Source organism: Zonotrichia albicollis, chromosome 1 (genome assembly GCF_047830755.1).
Source record: "Zonotrichia albicollis isolate bZonAlb1 chromosome 1, bZonAlb1.hap1, whole genome shotgun sequence".
Lineage (NCBI taxonomy): Eukaryota > Metazoa > Chordata > Aves > Passeriformes > Passerellidae > Zonotrichia > Zonotrichia albicollis.
In genome coordinates, this window is record NC_133819.1 from 95,867,599 (window position 1) to 95,892,805 (window position 25,207).

Consider the following 25,207-nt stretch of genomic DNA (forward strand, 5'->3'; position numbering starts at 1 on the left):
AGGCTAAGCATACATCTCTCTATTTCACATAAATACACAAAGTGACAGGGCTTCCAGTCAAAATAAACATTTGCTCAGTGTATACCTGATTTCCACCCATTTCATTCAACAGGAAAGATACTGAGGTTAACAAACACACTAATCTCTCATCTGCTCTAGGGATGAGGATGTGCTGTATCCAACAACTTGTGATTGAGTGTGTTCGCAGTTTGCTGCTCCCATGGATGTCCATGCCTTTGGATTGGTACTATCTAAAAGGCAAACAAAAGAACAAGCCTTGACGTGGATCCAACCAAAACTACTTTCAGTTTTTAGAAAATAAGAATGGTTCAAGGGGGAGAGGACAATCTCTGAGGTTTGGTAACCGCACAGGTAGTGGGGAGAATGGCCGGAGAAAGCATCATTTGGATAAAAATGCTACACAAGGTGATATAACAATATCATTGCACATTAAAAAAAGATAATGAAACAAAACAAAGCAGAACAACAACAACAACAAAAAATATAATATTGAACAGCACAAAGCACCTACAATTCAGAGTAAAAACTTCCAAGAGTCTGAGGTAGCCAAATCTCACTAAATCTGAGGAAATCTGTGGTACCTAGAACAGAAAGTAATTTTTACATTTGTGGCTCTGGCTGCATTGCCTTAAACCCTCTGTGGAAGGAAATATGACCCTGGTGCCTTGGCCTGTCTCTCCAGCAGTTTGAAGGAGAACAGGAGCTGAGCACAGGTTTCTTACCTCCTGGGGCAGGGTTCATTGAGCATCACTGCACCATCACCATCAGGACTGGCTCCCTTGCCAAACAGAACAAAAGGATGTAGCAGGTCCCCTCTGAGTCCCATACCTGGCTTGTTAAACCTGTGTTGTGATGCTTTGTCAGGTAAAATACATAATTTGGAAATATTGGTTGATGATCTCACACTAGGATTTCACACCACACTATCGAAGAAAATATTGATTGAGTTATTTTAACAGTCATGATATTAGTTAAATGTGATTAACACATTATTTTCCACTGACATCACTTCTTTATTCTATTTACAAGCTAAATAGGCCAGACACTCAATTGATAAATGCTCATTTCCCTCCATCTTAATTAACTAAATATTCTTTTACTTAAACAATCCCTCATTTTTCCAGAGACGCAGTAATAGATCCATTAGAAGAGTCTATCTGATACCAGGGGTATTTTATTTATGAGGACAAGTCCAAATGGTTACTATTTTTTAATGTTTTTATTTTCCTTGATACTGTACACCGTGTAATGGCTTTGGTCCAAACACCAATCACACGATGGGTACCGTTTCTTCTTTCTTGACCTATCACACTCCACATGATTTAATCCATTGTTTTGGATGTTGCCAATGATTTATTGTATGAAAAATGTAAATGATCTGGATGGCAGATGTTTTATATTTTCTGACCATTCATTTTCAGTGGGAATGTAATTAAAATTTATGAAGTGTATCTGCTGAATTGCATTGGCAATTGATGATCTCCTCCAGTGCTGTCTGTCTGGAGATGATGAGTGATTGTGGACAGTGAGATGTGTTGACAAGGGCAGAAACAGACGTGATGTTACTGTCATGAGCGAGGCTACCTGCAAAAAGGCTGCCGTTTTTTTTTCTCCCTTTTTTCCCACAGGAAGAAGGTGGCAACCAGAGCTGTCTTTCTTCTTGCAAGACAGAGTACAAAGCCTCTGCACACTCCTGAATGCTGTCACTCTTCACGAGTACAATCTCTGTCTCGCTCAGCAATGGGCATCTGGAAGCCACGACACCAGTTATAACAGCCTATGTCAAGGATATTAATTAAATTCCTGATGGCCACCCAGAGAAGCTAATGAGTGTAAATTTCACAACATCCCAACTCATAAGGCAGCCCACTTAACCTTTTCAGCATTGATATCCTTCCTCCAGGAGGGAAGTAAGGAAGTGAGCTGTTTGCCGAGGGAGCATGGAAAGGAGGAACAGGGAAAGGAGGAGATACTTGGTCTGGAACAGTTTAAAATACAAACAGATGAGAACTGGATCTGCTGGATTCAGATATCCCACAACAGAATGGAAAAAGGTTTTTTTCAGAACTGAGATCCCAGACAGCATTTTGCACAGAACCTTTATTGCTATGAATCTGAGTGTATCTCCTCACCTCAGCCTCTTCCAGCTCCATGAGCAAGAGAAGCAGCTCTCTTTTTAACCCCAATGAGGCACACTTACTGGACTTTGAATTCCCCCTGCTCTTGACATAGCACACCTCTTACATTTCTGAGTGCTGTGGAGGACAGAATACGTAATTACCATCATCCCACCATACAGTTACCTCTACAATAGATGTACAGACAGCCTAAATTAACATGTAGTGAATCATGTAAGTGCTATGGGACCAACAATTGGAACTGGGGAATTTCTGACACCCATCTTTATCATCAGGGATTTTGATCACTTCAATGTTCAAAGTGTTTTCTTAATTCACAAACCTCATTTACGATATCTACCATTAGGCCCTAATAAAAATGCCTTCACTCTAAAGTCATGTAGCCACCTCATTACCAGAGGCTGGTAAATGAGGATTTTATTCCAAAAGCAAACCCCAAAGGTAGTTTGTCACAAATGCCCCAGTCCCACTGCTGTTGCTGACACCACTTCCAATATATTCTGTGACTATGGGTGGGGTGCAAATGAAGGTGATTGTAGCTGTCAGTTCTTGAGCTGTGCTTGTGCTGAAGTCAGTAGGCATTTTGCCATTCATTTCAAAAGTAAGCATTACAAGCTCAAGAACTAATCCAAGCTTCAGGCCTGGTAGCAATTGTGACATTTGACAATGTATGATTCAAAACAGACAAGGGATTGAAATGGCAGGTGCAGCAGATGGTCAAGATCCTATTACACAAAGGCCTTCTTTTTTTCCATGCGTGCTCCCAGCTCTGCTGCTTCGGTGTGTCTCTGGCCTGTGATGTGCAACTGTGGCAGGAGAGGAGAAGAAATGAGGTAGGACTAGGGTCACAAAGTCTGGTTAGGCATATTTTAGAAAATCCCAAGGGGATTTTGCTCTCAGCAGAACTCATACTACAAAATGCATAGTAAATACTGTAGAACTCTGGGAGCCAACAAGGTTAGATTCTTCTTTTGGCATCACTGTTGTCTTGTTGGGTGCCTCAGTTTACCTATATACACTTTTAGGTAACATGCCTTACCTGGCTTTGTATGCCAAAACTTCATTCATTAATACTGATGTCAAAGAGGACATTCAGCACCTCACAGGAGGCCCAGTGCACCTGCATTAGTTAGCCATAAATCATGGGAAACAACACTTTGAAGTGTCAGCGAGATTTAATGTGGGATACAGAACAGAAGGGGAATGTGATGAACTGAGCCCCAAGCCCCAAATAAGGAATTTAAAATGCACCTTACCCTTAAAAGTGTCAGCAAATGAAGAAAAAGAAGAGTGGGGAAGCCCCAAAGGCAGCAATTTTGAATGCTTTAGTTTTCTCTATTGACTTTAATTAAGCTCACCCAGGATTGCAGGCCTGTCACTTGGGGAACCTTTCCATAAAGAAAAAAGGAGTTTGCTCCCCAGGTGGGTTTTCCCAAGTTTCTCCGGCTCTTACCACAATATATGCCTGGCATCCATGACAGGGTCGTCAAAAATAATAGCTAAGGAATTCACTGTCTGTCATTCCAAAATAATTATGTATGGGGCTTTACTTGCAGTTGAGATAGGTTATATATTTCATTGAGAAAACCCATGTAGACTAAAACATATATTTATGTGTATGCTTGTAATATATGAAGGTTGAAGAGATTAACAGTCAAATAAAGAATATGGGGGAACAGAAGTCTTTATATATGCATATGAAACATGTTGAGAAAGAGGGTGGAAAGCACTGTCAATCCAAAATTTGTTAATTACTAAATGCATTAATGCTTTATTAGCCATATATCAGTAATTAATCACCTATTCTAATGTAAATTCAAGCTTACAAATGCATCATGAAAATTGTCCCTTAAAGGGAAGCCAAGTTTTAAGGGTCAGCAGAATCACAGCAAAGATAGCAGCATATTCCCCTCAGCTGCATGGAAGAGTATTTTAGTGCCTCAGTATCATGCCTGTGTCTAGGCATGCAATAGTTTTTGGGTGCTTTCAAAGTCAAAATAGCGTGGTGGAAAAAAAATGAAGAGAGCTTGCAAGCAGAAGGGGAGGAGGTAGCACACTCAGTGGTATTCTTCAGGTGCACAGTTTGAATAAAAATGCAAAACAGGATGCTCCCATTCAGTAAATATTATCATTTTTATTCACTCATTAATTAAGTTGCTTAATTGCTGCTGTCAAAAGACTCTTGAGTTTGTGACTGGGGTTGTTGCACTGTTTTGATAGTAGCTGAGGAAGGAAAAAGGCAGTATCACTCGGCTTGTTCTTTACTTGATAATAAGGAGGCACTGGTTGCAGGAGATCAGAATGAAGCTGCAGAGTTGCATGTGGAAAAAAAAGATATTTAGAGGAAAAAAGGAAGGGATCAAGTAAGTTTTATTTAATGCATCAAATATTATTTCACTGATGTGATGGATGCACTGTAACTTGTGCATTATTGTTCAATTTGTTACTCCATGAAAATAATTCTAATACAAAGTATTTCCCATGTTTTAGTCTAACTTCCCAAGAGGGTCCAGAAATGGAAAGGGACTCAAGCTGTGTTGGTCAACACAATTATAGATTTTTTTTTCCACATCTGTCTCCAAAAGATTAATGTAAGCTGGTTTAGGTACTGTCTCTTCCAGGACACCAGATTGACAAATGACCAATGCTTATAGTATATTATTCATACATTTCTGAGACAGAAGCTATTCATGCCAGGATGATGATCAGTCCCATGTCACTCAAGACATTTTTAGAATTGATACCCACTATACTGCAGACATCTCACATCTCAGCATCACACTGATGAAGTGCTGTGGACACAACACATGAAGGTGTCTTTGCAAATGAAAATGAGACTGATACCACTGACATGGGCCAGGACCACCAATAACCATTTATTGATTCTTATTACTAAACAGACTAAGTGGAAGACAGCTTTCAAAACAGCCTGCTGATAATGGGCTCTGAGTCAGATCATTACATGTGTATCTATACATGTACAGAGGTCTGGAGAGGTTGTAGGTTATGCTTGTCTCAGGTTGGCACAAGAGTCACAGAAGGAAAGACTGTTGTACACAGACAACTAAGGAGAAATTGCTGATCAGAGAGAGAGTAGTGCTAGGATATGGCACACAGCCACCAATTTTACTCTATGACTAAGAAAGAAAGGTGTAGCATATCCATCAGTTCTAAAGTCAAGCCTGCAGTTAGATCTGTACATTTACTCTCCTTTCCCTCTTTTTTAATCCTCTGTAATGAAGCACGTAATCACCTAAAGGACTTACTCTGCTCAAGAGGAAGAATTTTGCTTAGTGATGAAATTTTGCCCAGGCACAAATGGGTGTGGTCTGCTCTGTGCACTATGCAGGGACTGTCATGACAGGGTCTTTGTGTTTTTGGGTGTCTCACACTGCCTATGCTGCTGGCTGAGATAAATTTCAGAAATAGGTTATGAAGGTCTTCAAAACTCTTTGACACATTGAGGTTTTGGCAAGACTTTCATTACATCACGAGCTGTCCAGATACACTCGTTAAAGTCTCCCTTCCTTCTGTTGATAAGACACTACAGTTTGCACTGAACTATGCAATGAGTTTAGCAATGGACACAAAAGTTCTTAAGGACAGAAGGGAATCCAGTGCACTGCTATGAACATCTCATCTCCAAATGTGAACATAGGTTTTTCTGAGCTGAAAGGCTCTTGGTCCACAGCACCACACAGTCTTAGCTGTCTTACAGGTTCCTTGGAAAAAAAACCAAACAGTGGCATTATTTAAATGACTTAGAGGTACTTGCTGCACTCGTTATTTTTGATTCCACCAGAATGAAGGGAAAAAGCAAAACTACTATGAAACATTCTGTTCGACACACTGGAAGGTGTGAGTAAAGAAAAGTTTTCAAACATTTCAAACCTCTGAGTTATTATTATTCTGAAAAAAAATCATAAAATATTCCCATTCATCTTACTGGATTTTATGGGTCAGTATAGCCTCTTTAAAATCAGAAGGCCTAAGAAATGTAAGGGTGCTGACTGATGAGCTGGGACAGCCTTACCTCAGATAAGCTGAAAAGGTTGGCAGCTCCAGCTGTCTGCTCTGCTCCTGGTGTCCAGATGTCTAAGCTGCTTGTCAATCAGCTCCCAAACCACTGCAGTTTACAGGGCAGGCTTTGCACTGCAGCCGTCACTGGCGCTGGTTTGCCTAAAAATGCTTGATTGTAATCTGTAGCTGAATTCAATGGATAATGACACAGGATAGAAAGAGGTACCTCTACCACCAGTCCCCATAAAGGCAGTCCGTAGTCAGAGTCCAAATGTGCTTAAATGCACTCTGTATCTGCCATTGTGCTTTTACAAAAATAGCCAAAGCACTAAAACATGCATTTAATTGCAATACAAACTTAAAGCATTCACAAGCTGCTTTTCTGTAGACTTTCTGCTATCAACAGCCGGAATTGGAAATTGTGGTAGTAAGAATTGTGTCTCTCACATCCTCCTTTCCTGACCCTAGCCACCTCTGCCAGCCTGCAATGACAGTGTTGGAGCACCTCACCATCTTGATAGTCTGGGACACAGAATGCTGTCACTCATGCCACGCTCTCTATACTCCTGTCCCTGTTTGTGAATACAGCAGTGAACTCAAACCAAGGAGTTTAAGTGTAAAGCAATGTAAGTTTAGTCTCTTCTTCTCTGATGTAAACAAATACCTTTGCTTCACCTTTCCCTTGGCCTTCCTGATATCTCTTGTCACACTATCTTTTCCTTCTCTTCTGTCTGCTACTTCCTTCATCTAACGTGGGAGGCAGAAGCTACTAGAGTCACTGTGAAAGGACACTGATTTTCAGAAGAAAAAATTGCATCTTACTCTTCCCAGTAGAGTTTCTCAGGTGTATTCTGAGGCTTATTTAGGCTTCTCTTTGTCTCCAGTGACCAGTGGTTAAATTATGCTCTGATAAAAGGAAAAATGAGCCGAAAGAAGGGACCTAAATTTAACTACAAGGGAAAGCAGGTGATGTAAGTTCTTGATATAAGTTCTCAAACAGCCACCTGGACCTGAGTAACTCCTTAAGTAATTCCCTGATATAGCAGTGGTAGGCTCTGCCTAGAGACAATGTAATAAATTTCCGGAGCACGTTATTCCCAGAGGACCCAGCAGGCGAGCACACTGAAAGCTACCTTGGAAAAAAAAAAAAAAAAAGAAGTTTAAAAAAAAAGTACAGAAAAGCACAAAGGTTCAGCTGCTGTCCTTGTGCTTCTATTTTCTTACTGTTTCCCCCAGCACAACATAGTCAGACCAGATGATTCAGAAACAAGAACTGACACCTTCTGCATCCTTTGTCACACAACTCCGAGATGTCAGCACAAGCCCCCAGCCTGGCGAGGGCTTCCAGAGCCATCAAGCAAAAGTGACTGCTCACTCCTCCAAAACAAGAGGGGACATCCCCATCTGACACCAGTCAAAGTTCCAGAGTGACTCCACAGTTTTCCTTTCGTTTGTGCATCCAGGGGTAATCTGAGAGTGGCAGTGGGGTCTTGCAAGGGAGAGACCCTGGCTGGGTCTGGAGGGTCCAGACCAGGAGGATATTAAATTGTTAAGAGGTGGCTGCACCCTCCAGCACGGGACAAAACTGCTGCCAAGGTTCAGCAGCCAAGCCCACTTCGGCTTGATGCAGAATGCCAGAGAAGCCGGCGATGATGCTGCCTGTGGGGCTGGGCTCAGCCATCCCCCATTCCCGGTGTCCCGGGGAATGAGGCAGAGGTGGGTTGGGAGGCCGCTGGGCACCGCGGAGCCCCGGTTCGCGCCTTGGTGCATGTGTGGGAGTTGAAGAGGGGGTCAGGGGGTGAGGGAGAGTTCATCCCCGCGCTGAGCGATGGGCCTGCCCGCACGGGAGGGGGACGTCCCCGGCCTCCGAGAAGAGTCACTGGAGGTTCATCCCGCCGGGGAGGAATTCTTCCCAGCAGTAGCCGTCCCGCTGATGGATCGCCCCCGCACGGGGCTGGCGGCCTGCGCGCCCTCCGGCAGCCGCGGCCGCAACCCGCCATGGGCGTGACGGGCCCGAGAGGAACGAGCCCCTCAGAGGGACCGGGCCCGGCATGGGGGAGCCCGGGGCGACAGCGCCCGCCCGCTGCCTCACCCAGCCCAGCTCTCCGGGGGCAAGGGGCGGTGCTGGAGCTGTGTGGCTTCCCCGGGAAAGCCCCGCAAAGCTGGCACGCTCCCCGCTCCACCTGTTGCTGAAGGGAGCGCGGTGAGTGGCCGAGGGAGGTTTTCTCTTTGGTCACTCAAAAAGGCAGCTGAAGGTCTTTTCGCACAGACATGGATCACAAAGCCCTGGTATATGACACCAGTCCTGGCTGCACCGGGCTGGGATCATGCTCCAGATGTAGGAAGACTGGAGTGCCCATCTAGGACCATGGGTATCCCAAAAATGATGGCAGCTTTCAAGCTTTCTTGTGGAGCAGGCAAAAAACATGATTGCAACTCAAGCGATGGTTTTGCAGCAGATTTTAGCAGCAACAAGAATTTTCTGTTTAATGGGGATTCAGAACAAATACTTTGAAAATTTTTAAATATATATATTTTATTATATGTTTTTATGAAGAAGTAGTGAGAAATGGAAGTGATTATTTTATCTTCCAATTGAACCATGGTGGATCAAAGCAAGAAAGTATGTATCTCAAAACTGACACATCCCTAAAAATTTCATGATTGTTGCTATTTGATGTGACACGTCACAGAATTTTATGTCAAGCTGAAGAAAATGTGACAATTTATATGTAGTTTTTTCAGACACAGAGTTTAAGTGCAATATTGAGAAGTGTATCTGCAGGGTTTTAAAACTCTGCTTCTTCCCAGACTTTAGAAAAGCAACCCCATATGCTTTAAACTTCTGCACCCCATTAATTAAAGACAGAGCTTAAAAGTAATACTAAAAATAATTGGCTGGATTAGAAAAGACTGTGGGTGAGCTGAGAAGTTACCATTGCACAAATATTAATAAATCACTCTTCCTGTAATTAGCAGAAAAATTTAAAAAAAGAGTGCAATGTGGTAAGCTAGTAGTCGTTTGCGAAAGTATGTTGGCTAGAGCCTGTCATCCCTCTCCCTTTCCACACATGGCCTTTCAAACCAAGATACAGCTGCTGATGCCATTCATAAATAAGAGACCGGCAAGGGCAAAACAGGATTTTCAAAAGGTCGGTACAAAAAGAGGAAATAAGCCAAATGACCAAGACTGTTAATAAGTGATTAATATTATGCTATTGTTACCAGAAATGGAACAGCTCAGCCTCACAGTCTGTATACCAGTTCTTGAAAGGTGCAATTTTCCAATGATTTTAGGCAGTGTAGCAGAATGCTAAGCACCCCTCGTTCTTTGCTCAGCACTTTCCTAGATGTAGCTCATGTGGAAAGAAAGAATCATAAAGAGCTCTAAGCCTTCCCCTAATGTTGGGAGAAATCCAGCATTTGAAGGCTTCCAAAATAAAGTCAATAAATAAGAGCAATGTTTTGTAGAACAAAAATAATCTCGTTTAAGAGCATCAGTAAGAACGCTATCTAATTGTTTTGCTTTGGCAAGCAAAGAAAATAGCTATATAGTTTTCTTGCTTGAGCACACACAAGTAATCCAAGGTGCAAAATAATCACAGCCTCCCTGATTCAACAGATTTCCCAGAGGTAGATTCTGACGTACAGTGCTCCTGGATGGTTTGTGCACCTTCCCTTGGCTTATGAGCATTCTGCTTTCTGGATATCTCTCTTTTAGGCTCAAGAGCTCGCCTTCCTGTTTCCAGCAACATCTCCTCCTGCCTCTAGGCTGCCTCCTGTGTCTTTTGTATATGCTGAAGGTTCTTCTCAGTTTTCCTAAATAACCTCTGCTCTTCTATTTTACTATCAGGGAAGCTCCCTGATAAAAAGCTCCCCAAAAAACTAAAATCCAAAACAACCAAAAACAAAACAAAAAACCACACACACACAACAACACAAAAAAATAAAAGAAGAAAGAAGGAGTACTTCAAAGCATTCAAGCATTTAAAAAGTTCACATATTCATTCTAGATATCTCCTGGTGTTTTTTGGCTCTTAAGTCACAATATTATGAAATTCTGCCACCCTATATCTCTGCCCTTTGGCACACACAAGTTCCATTGACTTCAAAGGGAGCTGTGCATGCACAATAGTGACATGTAAAGTCTCCTCAATCCTTTAATCTTCCAAGAATTTAGTATTTATTACTACCTCAAAATAAAAGTCTTTTCTTTTCCTTAAGAGTAATCTAAGAATATTGACCATCTCCCCAGCAAAGCACTTAGGCACATGGTAAAGCTTAGGCAAGGGAATGGTTATATTCACGTACTATAAGTGCATTTTTAGGTCAGTAGCACTGCTTAAATGTTTGAGGCTGGGCATGTGTTAACCACTGACAAATTGGGACCGTAGGAGAGAAATTCCTTCACCAAAGTAACCAGATCACAGGGAGGATAACTCCTTCTTCACCCTCAAATCCCAAAAACCTAGGGTAATAATGGCCAGCATTTCTAACATTTTATTCTGCTTCTGAATGTGTTGGGTTTGTGCATTCCAGAGAACAGAGGCAAACTGAGTCGGCTCTGTGCCCTTCCCAGGGAGGAGGAGTGAAGGGTTACAGGGATGATCCCGCCATGGGCTCGGCCTGCACCTGCACAGTGCCCTCCTGTTCCACAGAGGCAACCTGAGGCAACACCACAGCTCATCTTCCACCAGATTTACAAGGCCAACCCACTTCACAATGTCATCAATGTCAAAAATTCCATGGACTTTAGTTGCATTCTTAGGGTAGAAGAGTTTTATTTGGAGTAGCCCCTCAATTTCACACTTGTTTTTACAGAACATATTACACTCTTGATATTCCGTAGCTGCCACAATTATTATTCTTACACACTCTGCAGTTTTTATTAGCACCACCAAACACTGAGAACCAGATAAATACTAATATGTACTAGAAGTGATGCAAGAAAAGAGGGTGAGCTTTTGGGGCTGGGGAGTTTTTCTATCCACAGAGCATTTTTTTGCAGCAGAGAAAGAACAAAGAGAAATGATGCTGTTTATTTTGATGGTTCTGAGAAGCTAACATTCACCCCGCTCATCCCAGGAGCAAACAGCTGGCAAACAGCTGACAACATAGATATCAGTCAACTCCCACATAACTCACAATATAATACAAAAAAATATAGGTAATAATGATATGATATGACAGAATGCATCTTTGATTGTGTGTGTTAAAAAAAAAATCTTGCAGTATATAGAAAAGATTCTAAGAAGTCTTCCTTTCTTTTTGCCTCTTGCTTTCCTTCTTTGTAACATGGTTGCATATTTGTGATTTTTCTGTAAATTATGGTTTCTATTTGAAACATTTTTCTTTAATTTCCATATTCCCAAAAAGTCATTTTACAATTTATGTGGTCAAATCCCCCCTAATGTGATTTGATGGCACATAAATAGTCATACGACTTTTTATGTTGTCTATTGCTTATGTAGAGTTTCCAGAAACCCTATATTATAGCCTTGTATTAAACCCTGATAATTTTCAGGGGTCATCACTAAAATATATGGCTGGAAGACTGCTATTGTGATGCTGTTGTCAGCCAAAAACCTTGCCTTCAAATATGTGCCTCAACCATAGTATAACATAAATCAAAATATGTGTCTGCCTAGCCATATATCTGTTCTGTGACTTTAAATATTTTTATAATCCTGGGTGCAGGACAGAACACTGGGGACTTCCTATAACCAATGTTGGAAACAAGTAAATGTTGAAAAAAAGAAATTATTATAAATGTCTAAATGTTAAAATTCTATAGCAAAAACGAGCTTTCCTGTACATTTTTAATACGAGTCCAATCTTATTTTACATGGTAAACCCCATGCTACTGTGTGTAACTGTCTATCTCAGCCACTTATTTATTGACCCTTGAACAAAGCACTTGATAACTCTTTTACCCTTTTCTATACACTTACCTATGCCCCACCCTCCTTCCCCCAAAAATACAAGAATCTCTGCAGTGGTATATGATCACCTTTCTGGGATGATTAAGCTAGCAGATACCAGCTGACAGATGATGCCAAGTGGCACTCATGTTTGGGTGGAGGTGTTGGTTTTAAGGGTCACCATCCATAGGGTGCATAGATCTGGTATTTTGGAACAGAATCACATCCTGGTTCAAAGACAAACACTAAACCTATCCATAGCTAATGTGTTCCAATAGGAGATTTTAAGATATGAAGACTTTTCCCTTTTTGCATTTCCAAGTCTCCCATCAGCTCAGAGTATGAACACCAGACAGCTCTGACCCTTCCTGGAATATGGTTGTCTCTTCATTTTATTTCAGGCATTCCTGGACATCACAGTGTGGTCATTTCACAAGTGTGAAATACACTCTTCTTCTAGTGCAGAAATTAGGGGGTGAATGTGAACCTAAGGGAGCAAATGTGAACTGTTCATATGCAAGGAGTGTTCTGTGTGAGTGTGAGCCCCTCTCACTCACAGGTACCAACAGACCAGGGCTCTGTTCTGCCCTGTGCTTGCTGCCCAAGGCCTAAGGTGCTTTTGGCGCAAAACATTATCCATTGCCATGCTCCTTCAGCAAGGTGATTACAGAATATATGGAAAATTCCAGAGGACAGTGGCCTCCATCACAGCAGCAGTGAAACTGTTTATGTCTAAAGCCAAATTTTGCAAAGCAAAATATAAGTTTAATATACTTTGCAAAGCAAAGTATAACATGTGCATCCTCTTCACACCACCAATTCTATCAAATCTGATCAAGCTAACTGTAGGAGTTAGGAATACAAACGCAGGATCAGGACTATAGCATGTGAAACCCTCAGAGATGAAAGTGCGACATAGTTTGAAAATAGTACTTCTATTAATAATGAATGTTCTCAATTTATACCAGATTTTGTAATGTTTCTGGGTACACAGTGTTCCTCTGTTATTGTTGTCCCAGATGCTCTCCTTTCTGACTGATTTGGTTCCCTTTCACAAATGAGCACCCCCTACTCACCCTGGGGAAGGCACTTGAGGGAAAAGGGCAGTTAAAATTACAAAACCAGGGAACTGACTGTAATAAAGTGCAGGGAAATTCCATGCAAATGTGGCCCTTAATTTCTTAGGCCTCTGCAACTTATCAGTACCTTTCAACAGGGCTAATGTCAGGTACTGTACAGCATTCCTTATTTTCAGAAAGCTGTTTCCTAAGGTCCAGATGATGTTATAAGTGGTATAACATGACTCAAAGTAGTTTTGCCAGATGTGATATCCCCTGTTGCAGCCTCAAATAGACTGAGAATGAGGAATGCATGCTCCATTAATTTCCATTGGAGTGAAGAATGCATTTCCTTTGCCATTCCCATACTAAGAAATCTTCACATAGTCACAGCTTTATTTTCTTTATTCAGGAAACCATATATTCCAGCATTATCCTGTATTTGCTTTTGGAGGATGTTCACTGACTTTCCCTTTGTCACTTCTGCAACACATATGCGTAGTCCTGTCTACACACACCGACACAAATTATGTCCTTGGGGGAATTTCTACAATGACCTGTTACTTTCAGTATTTCATAGCTGTTTTTCTCCTTCCAGTGATTAAACCCACAAATTTAGTTAATGTACAGAGCAGGTTTCATGCATAAATCTAGTCCCCATAATTGCTTTTAAAATGCTGGAACCACTTTCAGATTCTGTCATCCATTTCTTAGGTGGTGGCCTCCTTCTTTCCTGCATTCAGTGAATCAAAATTTACATGACTATTTCCCACCAGACACTTGTGTAAGGTGGATCACTTCTTTGTGTGGTCTTTTAAAATAAATAAATAAAGCATTTTTGATGGATTAGTGAAAAAAAAAAAAGACACAAATATAAATAAAAAGGAATTACTAGGAAAGCTCCTGAAGGATGGTAACTACTGAACATGTTAATAGAGGAAGAAACTCATGACCTGCCTCTTTCATATTGTTAGACTGGTTTCATATTGTTAGACAAATCGTTCACCTCACACCACCATTTTGAAGAGTTGCTTTATTATTAAAAGTGTCAGTAACTTGGCCTTTTCTGAATTAACTCATCTTCACCTCTAAATGACAAGAAGAAGGGATATGTATCTTTTTAGCCAGTCAGCAGAACTATGCTAAGTCACAATTTGCTACTCCCCAAGCTCCACTATTCACAGACAGAAAAGGGTGTTCTTTCATAGTAAAGTTTAAAACTACCCTGATAGTATTGTAATCGATGTTACCATGTTATTACATATACCATGTTACTAATAGATACTACAATTTCACTGATATTATAAATATCTATTAAAAATGCTTGTGTGCATACTGGAGATGTGGTTTAGGTGAAACCAAGTTGCTTGTACTGAGAGAGAAGTAGCAAGTACAGTCTGCTTTCAATTTTCATAATTTCTAAAATTTTCTTTGCTTGACAGCTCAGGATCAGTAGCTTCCCCTGGATTCCCTAATCCTTGCTACACATGGGGGAAATTTTGACCATATTTATGCCAGACTTTGCCAGAGATGTTATTCATTTTCAATACTCAGTGGCTGAATCTTTGTTTAAGTGAGTTTGAAACATATCTAGTGGTTCTCACAAGAAGAATATAAAGTGCACCTAGAGAGGTTAACTCGCAGTTCATCTCAGGTACCCACTTCCGTCATAAAAATGTATTAGCAGAAAGCTGGAAATGCAGCCCAGATCTTCAGCTGATGTAAGCTGATATACTTCCGCCAATTTCATAAACTATGATGGGTTATTTCAGAGGAGGATCTGTCACAATTCATCAGTGCTTTGAAAATTGTATGGGGTGATAATCACAGAGAATATTGCTACATGTCTGACATATTGCACAAATATTGCTCAAATGTGGTGTGTTGTTTTTTCTTATGTAGCAAGTCACTTTGCTGTGCATGAACAATACTAAAATTAGCCTGATGCTAGTAATTTCCTGATTGCTAAACTAATCTCATAGGCTGAAACCTGAGAGCGGCAGAAACAGGTAAAAAGCTCTCAGGTTCGAAAAAAGGAAAAACCAAACCCTTAAAATATAATGAAACTCTCCTAAAGCACAGATAGAGAGCTGAGCTCAATTTCATGAAGATTGCTTAGTGCCTTACAACATGACTGAAATGTTACCAGCATAACCAAAGTTCCAAGTGTCTCCTGACTAATATTTCAGACAAAGAGGCAGCAGAAGGTGGCCATCCTCCCCACCGTGAGGCACCCATGCCCTGAGACCCAAGACCCAAGGCTGCTCATCAGACTCCTTTCTTATGAGTGCAACCTGGCAGTTCTCTAGGGCTTGCTCGCATTTCAGGTGTGTTTTGAAAGCAGTGAGTAGTCTGGATGCCCAGCCCAAACATGTGACAAGTGTAATGAAACCTTCCTTGCAGGATTTCTCAACCAGACTAAGGGCAAAAGGAGTGTGGAAGTCTACATAATGGAAATTGTCCTTTGGAAATCTTCAATGTTCTCTCTACTGCAGTTGGAGTCTTTCCTATTGCTGCCCTTGCTTGCCTTCTCATTTGGCTTCTGCTGCTCCAATCTCTTCCCAGACAGGGACATTGTGATATGTTTATCAATGTAAACATGGGCTTCTGTTGTCCACATCTTCCTATACTTCCAGTGGCATCAGCATAGGCACTTCTTTTGCCCTTTCCTGTTCTATTCATGATCATGAACAGTGGCAGAATCACAGTCATGGCTTGCACCCTCCTCCTAGGATATCCCATGACCGTTTTGCTCATTGTCTCAATTCTGCCTGTTCTCATTTGCTGCTGTTGATTGCCCACCCTATGCTAACTTTGCCACTGCTGCAACACTCACTGATGCCACATTTGAAAGTGCACCACACGCATAACTGTACAACAGAAGGACGGGATGCCATCAGAGCACAGTTGTCACCATCCACATTAGCCTTGCATGGCTGAAATGGAGCAACATTGGCAGTGAAGCTGCAGTTCAAAACTCTCATTAGTTTGTCTATGAAAAACACATTAGACCCTTTGCTGTTGCATTTTCCTTGACAGAGAATACGTACTAACTCACAGAGAGCCTGCACCCTCAAGTTTCTAACTACTATATCTAAAGAGGAAGGATGCAGATCCAGGGGCAGGGGAAATGTTCCTTGCTTCACCACAGATTTGACTTACAAACACAGGGAAGTCATGTAGCTCCTCAGATTCTTGGTTATTAAATGATGTGGAGCTGGGGACATGACAGATCACATCTGCACAACTCAACTGCAGTGGCATGGTTGCAAAAGTACTACTTTACTTGAAAACTGGATTTATTTATTTTTTTCACATGGGAAGGGGCTCAATCAGGCCAGCTCTGAGTGAGATGCTGCTTGGATTGGGCAGATGTTGATAATTTGCCTCTTGCGTCTGCTGGTTAAATGTCACTGTATCTATGCCACAGAGTGCAGAACTGAAAGTTGAGAGGCACTTGCAAACTCTGGTTATAAAGATCAATAAAGTGCAGAGATTGTTACTACTCTCCACCATCTCAACTCCTAAGCCCTCCTTTTATAACATACTATTTGACTTTTCAGTTTTATGAACTGCATTGAGCTGAATGAAGAGTTCAAAGCAGATGGGCTAATTTACCTCTTTCTGCTCACAGTCACTCTATGGATGGACTGTGGTTTCTTGCCCTTTACCAATTATGTGAGTTTATCTGACAGAGTGTTTTTCATAAAACAGTTAATCAGGACTATTCAAAAGTATATGCCAAATTACTTAGATAATACTGGCCACATGAGAAACATGTTCTTTTCCTTTCTCAGCTGATCAGGCGATACTCAGACACATATCCACAGCAAATATTTATATCTATGCTATTAACATTCTACTCCAGCCTATTAGAATTTTGGTGCTCTGCTGTATTTGTAGCTCTAATAATTTAAAAAAGCTCTTTTAAAAAATTATTTCAAAACATATATCTCTATAATAAATAACACAGATAGATTGCCATCAATCTGGGCACTCAAAAATTATTGCAAAGCATGAGAGTTTCTACCTTCCCTTCAAATGATTTCTAATGTGGTAGTATAATCCTTCCTTCTCCATTTATTATCCTATTTATAATCTTCTACTAACCTTTATGTTACCATTTGTTCCTAGTGCTTACTCAAATAGGGAACCTGAACTTAAATCCTTCCCTGGGGTCTGGCAAAGATTTAGGTGGCACTGACTGCTGCTCTGCCCTTCCTTGCATGGCAGACCAAAAAGTATGTGAATTTATTCTTGCCCACAAAGATTCCTTCCCATTCAAAGATATTCAAAGTGCCACAGGCACATAAAAGGTATTCCTTTGGCTGTATGGGCCCATAAACACTTCACCGAGAGCAGAACCTTGTTTTCTCAATGGGCCTATGTGGATAAAATTGAATACTATGGAGGGAAGTAAAATCAGGTTATAAAAACTTACCCACCCATCACTTCATGTACTGTACATGCCACAGCCAAATCCTGTCTTGCACTGCTCTGCATCCAGAATAGCTCCATTAAGGCCATCAAATTTTGGACTTACCCCATGTCATTAGGAGGCAGAATTTGATTGCATGCAGCTACTTCATGTCATCTCTAAGTAGAGGTAAGCTTACCATGGACTTTCCAATCCCAGCTACAAAAGACCTACTTACCTTACACGTGCTCTCTCAGACATGGAAACCCAAATGCCATCAGGCAGATGCTTCCCTTTGCCCAGTCAATCTGCAAGTACTGACACACGTTTCCTGGTCCCTCAGCCCCTATCTCCCCACCCCTTTCATTTCTGCTCTGTGCTTTTGGATCTCAGTCTGTGAGCTATTTCAGCTCTAAGCCAGAACAGACTGCACAAAACTGCTCCCACAGATGATGACATGATAGGAGATACAAGATGTGATGACACCAATATCTGTATGGGTATATATGGCCTTTATGACTAGTGCAATGAAAACATGGAAAAATCTTGCCCGAGAGGAAAGCGTTTCCAAGACGGAGAGCTTCAATTAAACTTTCCACTGTGACCAAACCTCAGACCATGATCATGACACTGCTTCTACAATCTGAGCTGCTCTGTGTCACATCTTGCAACAAATTAAGACCAATACTAGTGGAGCGGTGGGAGAAAGGAAGGTGCTTTCTCCTCCACCTGCTGCATGCCTTGCATTCCCTGCACCACATTCCAGATTGTCCTTAGCTCTCCCCTTCTTGCCTCTCACTACCAGATCCTGTCCCAAGATGTCTTTTTGCCAAGGAGAATGAAACAACCAAGCTCCCGACACACCTGTGGACTGCAGCAGTCAATCCAGGCTCAGCTGCAAGCTGGCATACACCCACTGTCAGAATCATTCTCTTTATTATCAGAATAAATGGAGCAGGCCTGAAGCACTGCCCTTGTCCAGCCAAAGCCACAACCAGCGTACCTTGCCCCTAACAGGCAGAGAACTTGGCCCAGCACACCTGCAGCACCAAAAGTCAGTGCTGAAAGCAGACAAGTTTGATCACTCTCCCAGAGACACAGGGAGTAGGGCAGGGAAAGGGAGAAGTTTTGCTTGGGGGGAAGGGAAGAAAGGGACTGAGGAATACATGCACCCACATGTGAAGCTCTGACAAACAGTCGTGTGATTTATCATCATACTCCCACTTGTAACTCTAACCTAACAGTGTGTCATCTTTACTTTTCATGTTATTTATTTACAAGTGCATTTTCAGTATCAACCCTTTCATTCATTAATCCTAATGTGGCCTTTTTCAATGTCTACTTACCATTTTAAATACTTACTATAATTTACAGGGCTTTCTTGAACACATCCAAGGTATATTATATGGGGCTAGCTTAATGGAAAGTCTTGTACACCAAAGCAGGAAAAAAGCACATTTAATTTATGATGGCTTTGAATTTTGCTCGTAATTTACTTCTGGAGAACTATTCATATAAAGCCACACCAATGAGAATTTTCAGTGGCAATGTAGAAGGGAAAAAACCAATAAATGCTGCTCTTATTATTCATTTTTATTTTGAAAGCCTTCCCATGTTGCATTCTGGGATTATGTAAACTACTACTTATAACTTGGCAAAGAAATTTTTGCGTCTCATTATGAAAGAAATGCAGTGTAATGACATGTGGGCCATAGCAAGACCCTGTTTCCGGTGTGGTCCTAAAAGCAGTATCTAAAACATTTTGATATTAAGAGTCATAAGGTTTCAGTTGTATTCATCCTTCACCATACCAATGTTCAACAGGATCTGAATAGTTTTGGTACAAATTCATGCCTAAAATTTGTAGCAGTCCTACACAAAGAAAAGGCTCTTTCATCTCACTCTTTCCTTCTGCTGATTCACTAGCAAAAAGGGGGGATCATCAGTTTCTGCTCCACAATATCAATTCCAGTGCAACCCCATGAAACACTAAAACAGATGGGGCTGATGATGTAATGGACAAAATAAGAAACATTGCATGTGTATGATTTTTTTTTAATAAGATTTTTTGAAAATGATCCCATTATGGGCAGATGTTCTGTCCCATAGAGAAGCGGGACCCTGAGAAACCTTTCCTACCCAAGCATCACAATGAAGTGGATTGAAGATGGGAAAAAAAATGGTCGCGGAACACAGGCATAAAGCTGAGTACCAGCTTAGGTGATGGTGTTGGAGCACCTCAGGGGTTCACCTGCCTGAAGCAGTCATGATACTCCAGCCCGCAACTCAGCTCGCAGCCCAGAGTGCACTGACTCTAGTTTGCACTGGCAGAGAGCTGGCCTGCCTCAGACTACAGAAAACGTGGATGGGGATGAAATGCACAGCCATAATTCTCCGTGCTTTGCAGGGGAAGTGTGCTGGGTGCAGGCAGGGGATGCAGCCAGGTTGCTGTCAGTGGTTGAAGAGCTCACTTGCCTGCATCTCTCTGTCACGTAACGGGCAAGAGCTCCCTGCTTCCTCCTGCACTTTGTTTGATCCCCAGCATCTTCTGCTCCCTCACCCTTTCCATCTACCCTTTTCCCACCCCCCTGGCAGGATATTCATGATGTGAGAGGACAGACTGTAGAGAGACCAGAAGAAAGCAGGTATGCTCTGCTGTGAGCATTTCTTGGGCTTCTGCCACTGTGCTTCTGATCCTGAAGCCTGACAGGCAGAGAAATCTGGCCAGCATGATCCTGTAGTCTAATATTTTCCATGAAGAGGTGGAGCAATAGCTGGTGAAATATTTTCATAAGTCACCATAAAAAGCAAAGCCTCTTCCATCCCTCCATCTCTAGCTGCACAAAGACCCTCTGTTTCTTGTGTGCACAGACCTTTTAATATTTTGCCTTTGAGAAAGACAATTTCTGGTCACTGCTTGCAGGGGACACGGGAAATTGCTTTTGGAAAGGCATACTGGAGGGCCCAGCCAGGACACAGCTCCTTCAGGAAATGTGGTCCTGCAGACCTTCCTCAGCACCATTGTAAACCTGCTGCACTAGCACAGGGACCCGAGAAAACCTACACTCCATGGATTACTTTTATGGCAGTACCTTGAATTCAAATAATAAAATTTTTGAAATATTAATATCATTAGTAGAGAAGAAACAGTAAAACAAATACCCTCTTCTAATTTTGTCAGAAGGCTGTTCTCCTCCCTGGGAAAATATCTGGCTTGAACAGAATGTGTGATATCAGGGCTAAACAAGTTAATTTGATTTTAAACTTTCCCATGAGTCTTAGCATTTTCCCTTTCACTGAATATTATGACACAGGACCACTGCGGTTTGTAAGGGATTTTAAAGATCGAATGTGAAAGATCCTGCAATGCAAAAAGGATTACTATTTGTTGTTAATTTAAATAATAGCCTGAATGCACAGTGTGTCTCACCTCAATCTTCTTTTTTTTTTAATGACCGCTGGTTTGCAGTCATAGCTTTGTGCCTGCAATTAATTGTGCTTGCTATAGAAACTCTGGGTTGCACTTAATTGTGACTTTGGCTGATAGCAGTTTGACATCTGGCTCCTGGTTATTCTTGCAGATATGAAGGCTCTTTTAAATACTTGCTCATTTGTCATTAAGTTAGTCCAAACAATTTCAGGAACTCAGAATAGATGCATTAAAGAATTTGGAAGATAAATACTGCTCCAGTATTGACGCTTCACCAAGAGCAGTCTCCAGGCGCTCATTTATGGCTTTGCCACAAGGCATGAGCAGCATATAGGCTACACTGTGTTGCTTCATAAGCACACTGGGAATTGCTGGGATCTCCACTACAATCAAGGATGTGATTTTCAGGTGTAGAGGAAAAGCCAATTTGCGTCTAATTACAGTGAGCACACAGCAGAGCATGGGATAAGAATTTGTACCTTGCCTCTGTTGCTTGCACCCAAGCCCAAGCTGCCTCAGCATCAATGTTTCTGCAGTTCTGCAATTAGATAAACGAAGGTCAGCTTTGGGAATCTCTCACCATCCTGCTTTCACAACGCTTATTGTGTTGTGGCACAGAATTCCTATCTGGTCTTTGCTTCTTTCTGCAGTGGAGAAACAAAGTGGACTAACCACGTAAAGTCTGCAGTACCTTTCCCTGGAGTGCCTGGTCCATTACAGCACACTGGGCAGCTGGGAGGAGGGGGGAGTCCAGCTTCTCACCTGAACCTCTTCACTGCTCACCCAGTTGTTCATGGAAACAAATGACTTTCTGGCCATAGCTGCTTTGCAGTACAAGCAGGAGAAGGTGATCATGGCCTCCCTGCAGAACTGGAGGAATGTAAGGTTGAACCTGGGAATGCTTTGAGATCCTCTGGCAGGAAATAACTGTGTTCTTTGTGTGAAATTTTAGCAAGACATTTTGTCTCCAAAACCAACCAGTTTTCCCTAGCTTCTCTTTAACTTTACTCCTCACCCAGGTGTACCTTATTAAAATGAAGTCTTGGTTTCACATAAAGAACTGAAAAAAAATGCAAAAAATGGCCAAGATTACATTATTACCTTTTCCTCCTTGTGTGTCTGTGTTAAAGAGTCCTGGTAGCTTTTTTGTCATTTTAAAGACTGTTCTGGAGCACTTGTGATGGCTTAGCAGAATTCAGCATTATTAATGTGTTACAGGTTGAGTTAGGTCCAATCAGAGCTGACTGAAAATGAACGCAAAGAAGAAAAAGGCGTGAAGTTGAGAAACAGGTTCTTGGTAACCTATTCAAGGATGCGAAGACTTGGAAAAGTCAAAAATAAATATGGAGAGGATATCAAGGTGGAGCACAAGCAATATCAAGGAGGAAAACAAGTGGTGAAAAAACGTTCCCTGGGATTTTCAGGCTGCAGTCAAGAAAGGTGCAGTGGTAGAGAGACACAGAATACAGTATGTAGAGACAGGAAAGACAGTGCTGTTTAACACAGGGAAAACTGAAGAGCAGGTGAGAGCCTCTGCTCATTAGTGATGAGGGAGAATAAATCCTCAGTGTTCAGAAGTGACTGTTGCACACCCTGAAGAACAGGATGGGTAAATGCTGAGGGAGGTGTGGGGCATGGACTGTTGTGGGAAACCAGACATTTCACTCGAAGGATGATCAAGCCAGAGCCCTGAACCAGGAAAAGGGTTTGGAGACATGTGGGGTGCCATGGGAGGAGCCTCTGCTGTGCCAAGGGCACTGGAGCTGATTACATGTGATCAAACACATTTCTGTGATAATTGAAACAAAATCTGGCAATGCTGCACTGGAAATACAACAGAAGAAACATTAGTCTCCTGCTGCAGCACCAGTGAGACTGAAGGGAGCTGACTAAAAAAACCTACAGAGAAAGAATTTTTTTTTTTTGAGGGAAAGTGTGCATGAGGGATTAATATATCTGAACATTTGTTTCCCTTAAGTTTGGTATAATCCTCTCTATGTTGATTCAGTGAACAACAACAAAAAAATAAAGTTAAAATAAGGTTGACTACAGCCATTCAGCTGTCAGTCTAAAATCTTATTAGACATGTTTGTCCTCAAATTCAAGTATAACATTTTTTTGATTGATAGAAAATGACAGGTAGTAAAGTTATGCAATTATGCATGGAGGTGACATTTTTTTCTCCAATAACACTTTAGGAATGTAAGAATTTTGTCATCCTCACTACCTGCCTTGTTGAGAAGATGTGATTTACACTCTTATCTTGGGGGAAGGGAAAAAGAATCGTTGCTACCTCGGTGAATGATCTGTGCATATTTTAAATTGGAATATACATCCTTTTTATAGTGCTATAGTACTGTATGCAGACATCTTTTCTGAGGAGAGTTTCTTTGGGACTGGATGCGTTTTTGAGCAGCAGTGGCAGGAAGCACTCACAAGCTGGAGCCTGACACTGACACTTCAGCAAGAAGAAGACCTGCCACAATACCCATGTACTGCATGCTGCTCAGAGTCCAAACACAAACTTTTGGCTGATCCTTTTCCCTCTCAGGGTGTAGCCACTGACTGAAACTGTCTGCATGTACATTGTTTTCTTCCATCTTCTGCTGCCTGGCACCTGACACTTGCAAATTGGATGCATCACAAGGACCGTCATGCATCCACAAAGTCCACGATATTCAGCACTTGTAAATGAACAATAATTAAAATTAACAAAGCAGGCCTAAGAGTCTAACCTAAAATGTCAATTCTCTCCCTGACTGAAACTGTGATCTACATGCATTAGGAAAGAATGGGTAAGGCAGAGGAAACCTTTTAAAGAAGAATGAGATACAGAAGGGACAGGAACAACAACAATAAAGGACTTTTATACCATTCTTAGCACCCAATTTAGAAAGCTCTCCGTCAGTGGTAATGCTGACCGCTGCTCTGTATCCAAAACAAGGCATCTCCTCATGCCCTGTTTCAGCTGCCTACAGTGACACAGGACCAAAGAGTGGGCAGGATAAGCTTGCCCAGAGCATAGGGAGCATCTGAGCTGGACTGGGCTGTGCCTTTCTGGAGATGGATGAAGAAAGAGACACCCTGTAGCCTTCCCTCCTACATGGAGCAGTCATTAAGGCATCCTAATGTTAAGGCAACATTTCAACATACATCTGGTAATATATAAGAATTAGGCCAATATGAAACCAAAGGAAATATTTGAGACAATCTGTACTAGGAAATATCCCCATATTTGATTGTAATGTGTATCTTTGACTCAAAAAAGCTGTGGCTGCACACCTACCAGTATAGGTGATAAAAATACATGTTAACTCCAAGCACATGGTTCTCACTAGAAACCTAAGATTACACTTCTCTTCACAGTCCAGTTTTCTGAGATTGATTTCAGTTTAAACTAACATGACAACCATCAGCCTTTTAACCTAAGTAGGTGCTTAGATTATGTAAATTACGGAAACATTTCAGCACCTCACAACCAGTTAGAATAGGACACATAATGGAAGAAATTATTAGATCCCAAATCAATGGAAACGTTCTTATTTCTCCCATAGAAACTGAAGAGTTTCACTAAGAATGAGATTTCTTCAGCCCATAAATACTTTCAGTTCTCAATTTATATGCTTGTTTGAGTTCCTGGAGCATCTTAGAAGAAAATAAACAAGCATTTTCTCAAGACACTAATTTGAGAAAGGTCATTTATTAAGTGTCTTCATTAAGCATTGGTCTACCTTTCTGATTTGTCCTTTCATACCTTGCCATCTTTTGATTCTGTCTTTATCATCATAGCCACGCACTGACAGCAGATGTACACAACAGCAGTAGACTGCCTTTTATTTTTATAGAGAAATAAACAACAGGGGTGATCAGCTAATGTAGCTCCTCACCAATTTGGTCACCCCTGGGAGTTCCCTTACTGGCTGATCTACTCTTTAGCTGGGGTTAAGGTAACACTGCCAGACGAGCGTTTTGGGGAGTGGAAACCACACAGGGCCGCCTCCCTGGGAATGGTGCTCTCCCACCTCTCTACTGAGATAGGAGGCATTAAAGGTGCAGAGACTCACTAGATCACACTGCGAGATGCTTCCCTGCAGATGGAGTTTTTTATTCTGTTCTACAGGACAACTCCAGAAGTGAGAACATTCTCCTTGTCTTCTGAAGCCCATTCTGAAATCAAAAAGGGGGAAATATGCAACAGTGTA

The 25,207-nt window shown here is 41.6% G+C and overlaps 2 long non-coding RNA genes across 2 annotated transcripts in view; both read right to left on the reverse strand.

The window, feature by feature from the left end:
- The window catches only part of LOC113458724 (uncharacterized), a 96,050-nt gene that overhangs the window by 45,577 nt on the left and 25,266 nt on the right, over positions 1-25,207 (reverse strand). The gene's annotated exons all lie outside the window — the stretch shown is intronic.
- LOC141730303 (uncharacterized) lies at positions 573-24,514 on the reverse strand. The gene is made up of 3 exons (XR_012581783.1): positions 17,814-24,514; positions 6,193-7,312; positions 573-4,466 (listed from the first exon to the last, which is right to left on the reverse strand). It is a non-coding gene; the product is annotated as an uncharacterized LOC141730303 (long non-coding RNA).